The sequence below is a fragment of the Salvelinus sp. IW2-2015 genome, unplaced genomic scaffold, assembly GCF_002910315.2.
Source record: "Salvelinus sp. IW2-2015 unplaced genomic scaffold, ASM291031v2 Un_scaffold3085, whole genome shotgun sequence".
NCBI classification, from domain to species: domain Eukaryota; kingdom Metazoa; phylum Chordata; class Actinopteri; order Salmoniformes; family Salmonidae; genus Salvelinus; species Salvelinus sp. IW2-2015.
Window position 1 is genome coordinate 14490 of NW_019944376.1, and position 11728 is coordinate 26217.

The 11728-nt window shown below is 48.7% G+C and overlaps 1 protein-coding gene across 1 annotated transcript in view; it reads left to right on the plus strand.

The window, feature by feature from the left end:
• Positions 1-11728, plus strand: part of lad1 (ladinin) — a gene marked incomplete at its 3' end in the record, with an annotated part of 63946 nt that overhangs the window by 10344 nt on the left and 41874 nt on the right. The gene's annotated exons all lie outside the window — the stretch shown is intronic.

Sequence of the window (11728 nt, forward strand, 5' to 3'; positions counted from 1 at the left end):
ACAGTTTCTAAACTCCTCTACCGCAGTTCAAAACTCCTCTACCTCGAAACTCCCTCTACCTCGACAGTTCTAAACTCCCTCTACCTCGGACAGTTCTAAACTACCTCCTCAACTCTTACCTCGACAGTTCTAAACTCCTCTACCTCGACAGTTCTAAACTCCCTCTACCTCGACAGTTCTAAACTCCATCTACCTCGACAGTTCTAAACTCCCTCTACCTCGACAGTTCTAAACTCCATCTACCTCGACATTCTAAAACTCCCTCTACCTCGACAGTTCTAATCCCTCTACCTCGACAGTTCTAAACTCCCTCTACCTCGACAGTTCTAAACTCCTCATACTCGACAGTTCTAACACTCACCTCTACTCGACAGTTCTAAACTCCTCTAACCTCGACAGTTCTAAACTCCTCTACCTCGACAGTTCTAAACTCACCTCTACCTCGACAGTTCTAAAACCCCCTCTACCTCGACAGTTCTAAACTCCCTCTACACTCGACAGTTCTAAACTCCCATCTACCTCGACAGTTCTAAACTGCCTCTACCTCGACATTTCTAAACCCTCTACCTCGACAGTTTCTAAACTCCATCTACCTCGACAGTTCTAAACTCCCTCTACCTCGACAGTTTTAAACTCCCTCTACCTCGACAGTTCTAAACTCCCTCTACCTCGACAGTTCTAAACTCCCTCTACCTCGACAGTTTCTAAACTCCCTCTACCTCGACAGTTCTAAACTCCCATCTACCTCGACAGTTCTAAACTCGCATCTACCTCGACAGTTCTAACTCCCTCTAACCTCGACAGTTCTAAATCTCTCTAAACTCTACTCGTGTTACATCTGCCCCTGCCACACCCTACTTCTCATCCTCCCTAAACCTGCCGCCACCCCCCGGTGCTCTCTCCCTCTCTGTATGAGTGTAGATAGGTGTGCTGAGGCAGAGCAGATCCCCACCAGCTGCATCCTGTTCCATAATCAAGACCTCTACAACCACTCAGCCCTGCACCTCCACGCTGCCAGATCGTCATCTCTACTCAGTCAGTCTACGCTTCAAGCCGTTTGTTCCTGCATAGAACTTGTTATCCTCTTGTGCCTGTTTTTGCTAGCCTGACGCTGCTTTTCCCTCCCCTACAGTTCGCGCCGCTTTGCCTCTGGTCCCTGTCCCAGTCCCTCGTCTCGTCAGTCCTGCTTCCGTGTCCTGGACCCACTCTACGGCTTCCTTGGAATCCGCTCCAGACCTGCTACCCTCCCTCGCTCCCCTTGCCTCAGCCTCAGTCCCTGGTTCCCTGCTACCCGCCCGAGCCTCCCTGCACCCATCTTCCCACGTTGTCAATACATACCTTAGTCACCTTATCCTGCCTCCTCGTCCGAGTCTGCACTTGGGTTCACCTGCTCCGCCCCGTATAACAACTCTACAGTTCTAAATCCCCACCAACTCTACAGTTTCGGCGAGGTAGAGGGAGTTTAGAACTGTCGAGGTAGAGGGAGTTTAGAACTGTCGAGGTAGAGGGAGTTTAGAACTGTCGAGGTAGAGGGAGTTTAGACCTGTCGAGGGAGTCAGTCTAGAACTGTAGTTAGTCAGTCTAGAACTGTAGTTAGTCAGTCTAGAACTGTCGAGGGAGTCAGTCTAGAAATGTAGAGTAGAGTTAGAGGGAGTTTAAAATCAAATCAAATAAATAAATGCGCCGAATACAACAGGTGTAGACCTTACCGTGAAATGTTGACTTACAAGCCCTTAACCAACAATGCAGTTGTTTACAGACAGATTATTTCACATATAATTCACTGTATCACAATTCCAGTGGATCAGAAGTTTACATACACTAAGTTGACTGTGCCTTTAAACAGCTTGGAAAATTCCAGAAAAGTATGTCATGGCTTTAGAAGCTTCTGATAGGCTAATGGACATCATTTGAGTCAATTGGAGGTGTACCTGTGGATGTATTTCAAGGCCTACCTTCAAACTCGGTGCCTCTTTGCCTGACATCATGGAAAAATCTAAAGAAATCAGCCAAGACAAGTCTGGTTCATCCTTGAGAGCAATTTCCAAATGCCTGAAGGTACAACGTTTATCTGTACAAACAATAGTACGCAAGTATAAACCCCATGGGACCATGCAGCCGTCATACTGCTCAGGAAGGAGTCTCTTTCTGTCTCCTAGAGATGAACGTACTTTGGTGCAAAAAGTGCAAAACAAATCCCAGAACAACAGCAAAGGACCTTGTGAAGATGCAGGGGGAAACAGGTACAAAAGTATCTATATCCACAGTAAAACGAGTACTATATCGACATAACCTGAAAGGCCGATCAGCAAGGAAGAAGCCACTGCTCCAAAACCGTCATAAAAAAMCGTCTACGGTTTGCAACTGCACATGGGGACAAAGATTGTACTTTTTGGAGAAATGTCCTCTGGTCTGATGAAACAAAAATAGAACTGTTTGGCCATAATGACCATCGTTATGTTTGGATGAAAAAGAGGGAGGCTTGCAAGCCGAAGAACACCATCCCAACTGTGAAGCAACATCATGTTGTGCTGTGCTTTTCTGCAGGTGCACGTCACAAAACAGGAAGGATCATGAGGGAGGAAAATTATGTGGATATATTCAAGCAACATCTCAAGACATCAGTCAGGAAGTTAAAGCTTGGTCACAAATGGGTCTTCCAAATAGACAATGACCCCAAGCATACTTCCAAAGTTGTGGCAAAATGGCTTAAGGACAACAAAGTCAATGTTTTGGAGTGGCCATCACAAAGCCCTGACCTCAAACCTATAGAAAATGTGTGGCAGAACTGAAAAAGCATGTGCGAGCAAAGGAGGCCTACAAACCTGACTGAAATCAAATCGTCAAAGCTGTAATGTGCGCCGAATACAACAGGTGTAGACCTTACAGTGAAGCTTACTTACAGGCTCTAACCAATAGTGCAAAAAAAGGTATTAGGTGAACAATATGTAGGTAAAGAAATAAAACAACAGTAAAAAAGACAGGCATATACAGTGATAGGTATACAGTAGCAAGGCTATAAAAGTAGCGAGGCTACATACAGACACGGTTAGTCAGCTGATGAGGTAGTATGTACATGTGGATATGGTAAAGGGACTATGCATATATGATGAACAGAGAGTAGCAGTAGCGTAAAAGAGGGGTTTGCGGGTGGTGGTTGGACACAATGCAGATAGCCCGGTTAGCCAATGTGCGGGGAGCACTGGTTGGTCGGCCCAACTGAGGTAGTATGTACATGAATGTATAGTTAAAGTGACTATGCATATATGATAAACAGAGAGTAGCAGCAGCGTAAAAGAGAGGTTTGGGTGGTGGGTGACGGGACACAATGCAGATAGCCCGGTTAGCCAATGTGCGGAGCACTGGTTGGTCGGCCAATTGAGGTAGTATGTACATGAATGTATAGTTAAAGTGACTATGCATATATGATTAACAGAGAGTAGCAGCAGCGTAAAACAGAGGGTTGGGGGGGCACACAATGAAAATAGTCCGGTAGCCATTTTATTACCTGTTCAGGAGTCTTATGGCTTGGGGGTAAAAACTGTTGAGAAGCCTTTTTGTTCTTGACTTGGCACTGTGGTACCGCTTGCCATGCGGTAGTAGAGAGAACAGTCTATGACTGGGGTGGCTGGGGTCTTTAACAATTTTTAGGGCCTTCCTCTGACACTGCCGGTGTAGAGGTCCTGGATGGCAGGCAGCTTAGCCCCAGTTATGTACTAGGCCGTACGCACATACCCTCTGTAGTGCCTTGCGGTCAGAGGCTGAGCAATTGTCGTACCAGGCAGTGATGCAACCAGTCAGGATGCTCTCGATGTTGCAGCTGTAGAACCTTTTGAGAATCTCAGGACCCATGCCCAATCTTTTTAGTTACCTGAGGGGGAATAGACTTTGTCGTGCCCTCTTCACGACTGTCTTGGTGCGTTTGGACCATTCTAGTGTTTTTGATGTGGACACCGAGGAACTTGAAACTCTCAACCTGCTCCACTACAGCCCCATCGATGAGAATAGGGGCGGTGCCGTCGGTCCTCCTTTTCCTGTAGTCCACAATCATCTCCTTAGTCTTGGTTACGTTGAGGGATAGTTTGCTATTCTGGCACCACCCGGCCAGGTCTCTGACTTCCTCCCTATAGGCTGTCTCGTCGTTGTCGGTGATCAGGCCTACCACTGTTGTGTCGTCTGCAAACGTAATGATGGTGTTGGAGTCGTGCCTGGCCATGCAGTCGTGGGTGAACAGGGAGTACAGGAGGGGACTGAGCACGTACCCCTGGGGAGCTCCAGTGTTGAGGATCAGCGTGGCAGATGTGTTGCTACCTACTCTCACCACCTGGGGGCGGCCCGTCAGGAAGTCCAGGAGCCAGTTGCAGAGGGAGGTGTTTAATTCCAGGGTCCTTAGCTTAGTGATGAGCTTTGAGGGTACTATGGTGTTGAACGCTGAGCTGTAGTCAATGAATAGCATTCTCACATAAGTGTTCCGTTTGTCTACGTGGGAAAGGGCAGTGTGGAGTGCAATAGAGATTGCATCATCTGTGGATCTGTTTGGGCGGTATGCAAATTAGAGTGGGTCTAGGGTTTCTGGGATAATGGTGTTGATGTGAGCCATTACCAACCTTTCAAAGCACTTCATGGCTACAGACGTGAGTGCTACGGGCGGTAAGCAGGTTACCTTCGCTTCCTTGGGCACAGGGACTATGGTGATCTACTTGAAACATGTAGGTATTACAGACTCAGTCAGGGAGAGGTTGAAYATGTCAGTGAAGACACTAGCCAGTTGGTGTGCGCATGCCTTCAGTACACGTCCTGGTACTCCATCTGGCCCTGCGGCTTTGTGAATGTTGATCTTTTTAAAGGTCTTACTCACATCGACTATGGAGAGTGTGATTACACAGTCGTCTGGAACCGCTAGTGATCTCATGCACGCTTCAGTGTTGCTTGCCCCGAGGCATAAAAGGCATTTATCTCGTCTGGTTGGCTCGTGTCACTGGGCACCTCGCGGCTGGGTTTCCCTTTGTAGTCCGTAATATTTTTCAAGCCGTGCCACATCCGACGAGTGTCAGAGCAGTTAAATCAAACAGGATAGGATAGGTAGGATTCAATATTAGTCCTGTATTGAGGCTTTACCTGTTTGATGGTTCGTCTGAGGGCATAGCGAGATTTCTTATGAGCGTCCGGATTAGTGTCCTATCACTGTTACAAACAGACATAAAACACTGACAAATTGACCAGATAAATACTCTAACAGTCTAAAAGATAGATTGATTATTCAGTCCAGCACAACTTTCCTATGTATTATGTTTAAATGGTTTTAAAGAATTGTTTGAAGTTAGTAATGGGCCTAGACCGCTTCCCTGGTGAATTTCGGATTCTACCTTGATTATATTAAATAACACCTTCTGTGTTCTGTTAGACAGGTAACTCTTTATCCACAATAGAGTAAACACTAGGTACACACCCTGTATGGTAGTGGTTAGAGTTAACAGTGCGTTCACGCCTTGTAACGTAGTGGATATGGTTAACCTAATCATTGGTAAAGATGGTGTTCTAATGTCAACTCTTATCAGTGGAGGTTATATATTACATACAGTACTACTGTCTTTACCATCACACACATCATTCCTCTCCTCTCCTCTTCCTCTCCTCTCCTCTCCTCTCCCTCCTCTCCTCTCCCTCTCCTCTCCTCCCGCTCCTCTCCCTCCTCTCCCCCTCTCCGCTCCTCTCCTCTCCTCTCTTCCTCTTTTACTCATCTGTCTGTATCTCTAACAAGCACACTGTTAAACATTCATAACAAACAGCCTGAGCTTCTCACATTATGAACAACAGGATAAAAGCCAAATGGTTAAGAGTGACTGCCTGGATTTAAAGCTCACATCACAGTATTTTTTGGACACCACACAGGGCTCTCCTGGCCTTAGTCACACGATTATTTTATTCCATCCTAGGGTTCCGAATCACAAATATAATAGTGTTTTTTTTTTTTTTTTTTACAAAAATATAGATTTAACCTCAGCTGCTCGCAGCAAAATCGTTCCAGCTCCAATTCACAAGTCCGCTTAGATCTTCCAATCTGAAATTAATGCTTTTTCAATTTTAGTGGAAAATACATCTGGACCTACACAGATGAATTGCTTCAACTTTACATTTCGCTCCCAAGTGTCTGTGTGTGCTGCTCGCGTGCTTCCGTGCAATCCGTGCGTGCTGCGTGTGTGTCGTGTTGTTTGGTGTGTGTGTGTGTGTGTGTGTGTGTGTGTGTTGTGTGTGTGTGTGGGTTACTGTTGTGACTTGTGTGGTGACTGGTGTGTGACTGTGTGTGTGAGGAATGTGGTACTGTGTGTGTTGTGTGTGTATCTATGTGTGGTTCTGTGTGGTCAAAGGTAAATCATTTTAAATAAATGACAAATTAAAATTAAAGATGAGCTTGAATGAAAGGCCCTCTCTCAGTCAACAGTGTGACAGCCTTACCGCTCCTCAGACAGAGGGCTATGAGTCAACGGTGACAGCCTTACCGCTCCATTCAAAGAGGGCTAATATCAACGTGTGACCCAGCCTTTACCCTCCTCAGACAAGGCTATGAGCAACGATGACAGCCCTTTACCGCTCCTCAGACAAGCATGAAGTCAACCAGTGTGACAGCCTGTACCGCTCCTCAGACAGAGGTATGAGTCAACGTGTGACAGCTTTACCGCTCCTCAGCAGAGCTATAAGTCAACGGTTGACAGCCTTTACGCTCCTCAGACAGAGGGTATGATTCAACGTGTGGACAGCTTTACCGCTCCGCAGACAAGGCTATGAGTCAACAGTGTGACAGCCTTTACCGCTCCTCAGACAGAGCTATGAGTCAACGAGGTGACAGCTTACCGCTCCTCAGACAGAGGCTATGAGTCAACGTTGACACTTACCGCCTCAGACAGAGGCTATGATCAACGTTGACAGCCTTACGTCCTCAACAGAGGCTATATCACGGGTGACAGCTTACCGCTCCTCAACAGAGCTATGAGTCAACGTTACAGCACTTACGCTCCTCAAGACAGAGGGCTATATCAACAGTGTCGACAGCTATATACCGCCTCAGACAGAGGCTATGAGTCATACGGTGTAGACACCTTTACGTCCTCAAGACAGAGGGCTATGAAAGTCAACGTTGACAGCCTTTACCGCCTCCTCAGACAGAGAGGCTATGTAGTCAACCATGTGTGACAGTCACGTATACGCTCCATTCAGCAGAGGCATGAGTCGAACGAGTGTCAACCAGCAACATTTGACACGCTCCCATCCTCATACGACATTGAAAGTCCGTAATGGAGTTTCACAACCAGCAAGAGGACTCATTGCTGCTCAGCCACTATCACGCTTCCCTAGCAGATACAAAGGCTATGATGCTATCACAAGAAGACGGAGTATCCCGATTTCCTACCTCATGAGTCTCTTTAACTGTCATCCATCATATGGCATGAGACACAAGAGTAGAGCATATCGCCATTCTAACCCGAACATGTTGTACAAGCCACTTGATAACCGAGCGCGTGTACTCAACAAACACGAGAGTGAGCAACTGCCAGCCCTAACCTAGCGATAGTGGTGAACATGCAGTAAACCGGCTCAGCCGTACACAAGAAACGAAGCTATGCCCTGATACACTGTCAACAAAGCACCAGTGGAATGTCAATATGGTAGCACCACAAGAGTAGCTTCCGCACACTGCCTCGACCATGCAACGATGATGAAGTCTCAGAGGTTACTAGATACTGCTGACAGAGGCTCCTCATCAAATCGACGTCCTTCTATCGAGCCTGATTCTCCTTCAAAGACAGATCAGTCAGGATGATCAACTGTGTCGACATCCAGCCACCTCTCATGCCCCGGCTCCAGACAGAGGCGATCTGATTGGATAACACCACGACTGTCTGAACAGGTGTACGGGTAAGCTTTATCGTGTAGACCGTGCTCTCGCCTGATTTCGGACAGAAAGTCACCCGTAACTACCACCACAGAATCGCCTAGATGCATAGTCCGATAACAAGATGGTGAGACAACGCCTGAAACACACGTCATGCGGCCATCTGAGTTGAGGAGCTGCTTGGCTTAGTAGCTGCCACTGTTAGCTGTCTATCAAGCTAGAGGTTTCCTTGAGGCTTGAACGCAGCCCAGCTTGTGGCTGATCCGATTTCTGCTGTTGTTGCTGTTCCATCTTCCCTGTGACCTTCCCTGTCTGGAACTGCAAGGAGTCACAGCATAGCCTACGTTGCTACCATGAAAGAGACCAATGCCAGTGGAACAGGGGTTTCTCTATCACAGGTGAAGGATTTTTTTTAACAAACAAAAAGAGTTGAACAAGAAGTTTTACAACAACAAGAAAATAGCTTCAAGTTTTTGTCCAACTACTGGTGGAGATTCACTAATAACAGAAGGACGACCTGACCAGAGAGGTCCAGGACCTGAAAACAATACTGGTGGAGTCAACTAATAACAGAATGGACGACCTGACCAGAGAGGTCCAGGACCTGAGAACAATACTGTGGAGTCAACTAATAACAGAATGGACGACCTGACCAGAGAGTCCAGGACCTGAAGAACAGTTTTTAGTTCTCCCAGGGTCAGCTCAATGAGTTTCAACAGGAGAACATCAAGATGACAGCAATCTGTAAGTCAATGAAGAGGACATCAGTTCTGAATTGATTATATGATAAGAATGACGGAGGAATCAGATTATCTCAAGGGACAATCAAGGTGGAACAGCGGGAATTGCAGAAATCCACATGAGACCTGAAATGGAGACTGAGGACAAAGTAGGGAAATGATTCTGATGAAATTGAGATGGACCACAGGAAGATTGGTGGAGGGCACGCCACAGGACTGGAAAACTACCACCGGCCAGGGTGACAGGCCCAGGTGACAGGCCCAGGTGACAGGCCCAGTGACAGGCCCAGTGGACAGTGCCCAGGGGCAGGCCCAGGTGACAGGCCCAGGTGACAGGCCCAGGTGACAGGCCCAGTGACAGGCCCAAGGCCGATAGTGGTCAGGATCCTGAGGTTCAAGGACAAGGTAGCTGTTCTGGAAAGAGCCAAGAACTTGAGAGGAACGTATATCTTCCTCAACGAGGACTATCCTGAAGCTGTGCACCAGAAGAGGAAGAACTGATCCCAGCCATGAAAGCTGCCAGAGCGCGTGGGGACAATGCTTACATCCGCTATGACAGGCTCATTGTCGTCCACCCTCCCAAAAGCCTGGGAAGCGATGAGCGAGCCAAGCCTATAGGTTCATAAGCTTCAACCCTCACAGTGCACACACACACACACACACACACACACTACACACACACACACACACACACACACACACACCATTATTGGCCTGCTGAATGTATATATTTTTATCTTGCCTTGTTTGCTCTTTTCCATATTATGTCTATCTCAGATCAGCTACCAGGAAAGGCTTTAAATATCCCATATTAATATATGGAGCCTTAGAAATAAGGTTCATGAAATCAAAAACTGACATCAGATAACATTCATATATTAGCCCATTTCTGAGACTATACAGCAGTAGCAATACAAGGATACAACTGGAGTTCTATGTGTGTTGCTATATTTATATAATGTGGTAAACCGTGGGTGTTGGGTGAGCGTGCAGCGATTGACACAGAGACAGGAGGTTTTAGTCCGCAAAAACAGCTTTACTAAGACAGAAAATAAACATGACAAAGAAAATGACTGAGGTTTGGCTCGGTCCTTCTTCCTCTGCTGTGGCTTGGTGTCGGTCTCTCTCTGACTGGTGTCCGTCTCTCTCCCCCTTCTCTCTCTTGACTTGGTGTCCGTCTCTCTCCCCCGTTCTCTCTCTGACTGGTGTCCGTCTCTCTCCCCGTTCTCTCTCTTGACTGGTGTCCGTCTCTCTCCCCGTTCTCTCTCTTGACTGGTGTCCGTCTCTCTCCCCGTTCTCTCTCTGACTGTGTCCGTCTCTCCCCGTTTCTCTCTCTGACTGGTCGTCTCTCTCCCCGTTCTCTCTCTTGACTGGTGTCCGTCTCTCTCCCCGTTCTCTCTCTTGACTGGTGTCCGGCTCTCCCCCTTCTCTCTCTCTGACTGGTGTCCGTCTCTCTCCCCGTTCTCTCTCTTGACTGGTGTCCGTCTCTCTCCCTTCTCTCTCTTACTGGTGTCCGTCTCTCCCCTTCTCTGTCTTGACTGGTGTCCGTCTCTCTCCCCGTTCTCTCTCTTGACTGGTGTCCGTCTCTCCCCCTTCTCCTCTTGACTGGTGTCCGTCTCTCCCTCTCTCTCTTGACGGTTCCTCTCTCTCCCCTTCTCCTCTTGACTGGTGTCCGTCTCTCTCCCGTTCTCTCTCTTGACTGGTGTCCGTCTCTCCCCCGGTGTCACTCCTTGACTGTGTGCCGTCTCTCCTCCTTCTCTCTCTTGACTGGTGTCCGTCTCTCCCCGCTTCTCTCCTTGACTGGTGTCCGTCTCTCTCCCTTCTCTCTCTTGACTGGGTTCCGTCCCTCTCCCTTCTCTCTCTGACTGGTGTCCGTCTCGCCCCCTCTCTCTTCTTGACTGGTTGCTCGTCTCTCTCCCCTTCTCTCTCTTGACTGGTGTCCGTCTCTCCCCCTTCTCCTCCTCTTGAACTGGTGTCCGTCTCTCTCCCCTTCTCTCTCTTGGACTGGCTGTCCGTCGCCTCCCCCGTTCTCTCCCTTGACTGGTGTCCTCTCTCTCCCCTTCTCTCTCTTGACTGTTGTGTCGCGGTCCTCTCTCCCTTCTCTCTCTTACTGGTGTTCCGTCTCTCCCCTTCTCTCTCTCGACTGGTGTCGCCGCTCTCTCCCCCCTTGTCTTCTCTCCCTTCCCGAGTCGTCGTTGGTGTCCGTCTCTTCCGCCCCTTTCTCTCTCTTGTACTGGTTCCCCGTCCGTCCTCCCCCCTCTCCCTCTCTCTTGACTGGTCGTCCGTCCTCTGCTCCCGTTCTTCTCTCTTGACTGGTGTCCGTCTCTCCCTCCTTCACTCTCTTGACTGGTGTCCGTTCTCTGCCCCCTCTCTCTCTTGACTGGTGTCCGTTCTCTCCCCTTTCCTCTCTCTTGACTGGTGTCCGTCTCTCTCCCCGTTCTCTCTTGGACTTGGTCCGTCTCTCTCCCTGCCTCTCTCTTGACTGGTGTCCGTCTCTCCTCCGCGTTCTCTCTCTTGACTGTGTGTCCGTCTTCTCCCCCTTCTCTCTCTTGACTGGTGTCCGTCTCTCCCCCTTCTCTCTCTGACTGGGTCGTCGTCTGCCCCCTCTCTCTCTTGACTGGTCCCGTCCGTCTCTCCCCCTTCTCTTCGTTCGACTCCGGTGGTCCGTCTCTCCCTTCCTCTCTGGACTGGTCCGTCTCCCGTTCTCTCTCTGGACGGGGTGTGTCTTCCTCACGCTCTCTTTTCCGCCCCCTCCTCCTCTCTTGACTGGTGTCTCGTACATCCTCCCCTTCTCTCCCCAATCCTGCACTGGTGTCCGTCCTCTCCCCGTTTCATCTCTCTTGACTGGTGTGCCGTCTCTCCCTTCTCTCTCTTAACTGGCGATTCTCCCTCTTCTTTGACTGGTCGTTCTCCCCAGTCTCTCTGCGGTTCCTTCTTCTCCGTTCTTCTCTTGACTGGGTCGTCTCCCCTGTTCTCTCTTACGGTGTCCGTTCTTCCCTCTCTCTTGACTGGGGTCCGTCTCTCTCCCCGTTCTCTCTCTGGACGCTGGTCCGTTCCTCTCTCTTCTGTGTCCGTTCTTTCCTTCTCTCTCGGTTAA